A 654-nucleotide genomic window follows, 5' to 3' on the forward strand; every position below is an offset into this window, starting at 1 on the left:
GCGCACAGGACCTGTGATGAGGTCACAGGAGGGGAGGAGTCAGGGGTCACATGATCAGGGGCCTCAGTGTATGCAGGACTCTGCTGTGCTGGTTGCCATGGTGCTGGATGAGGGGAAGTTTATATGTGGGGTCAGGAGGGGTTTACAGTGTGGATGTAGCAGAGCCGTGTGTGTACAAGGTGTACGGAGCGGAGCCATGTGTGTACGGGGTGTACGTAGCGGAGCCGTGTGTGTACGAGGTGTACGGAGTAGAGCCGTGTGTGTACGGGGTGTATGGAGCAGAGCCGTGTGTGTACAAGGTGTACGGAGCGGAGCCATGTGTGTACGGGGTGTACGTAGCGGAGCCGTGTGTGTACGAGGTGTACGGAGTAGAGCCGTGTGTGTACGGGGTGTACGTAGCGGAGCCATGTGTGTACGGGGTGTATGGAGCAGAGCCGTGTGTGTTTGTTAGAAAAAGTAACCGTTCCTTATTTTTTCAAGTAATACGGTGAGAATAGGAAAGATAAGCAAAATTGAATTGTGTGGATAAAACAAGTCTTATTTAATGTCCATTCAAAAAGTGATTACAAAAATGAAGAAAAAGTAAGTTTATCAGTTCATAGCACACAAATCAAGTATTAGATTATAAGAGAAAAATTAAGCATAGGTCTTACG

This window comes from Ranitomeya imitator, chromosome 2 (genome assembly GCF_032444005.1).
Source record: "Ranitomeya imitator isolate aRanImi1 chromosome 2, aRanImi1.pri, whole genome shotgun sequence".
NCBI lineage: Eukaryota > Metazoa > Chordata > Amphibia > Anura > Dendrobatidae > Ranitomeya > Ranitomeya imitator.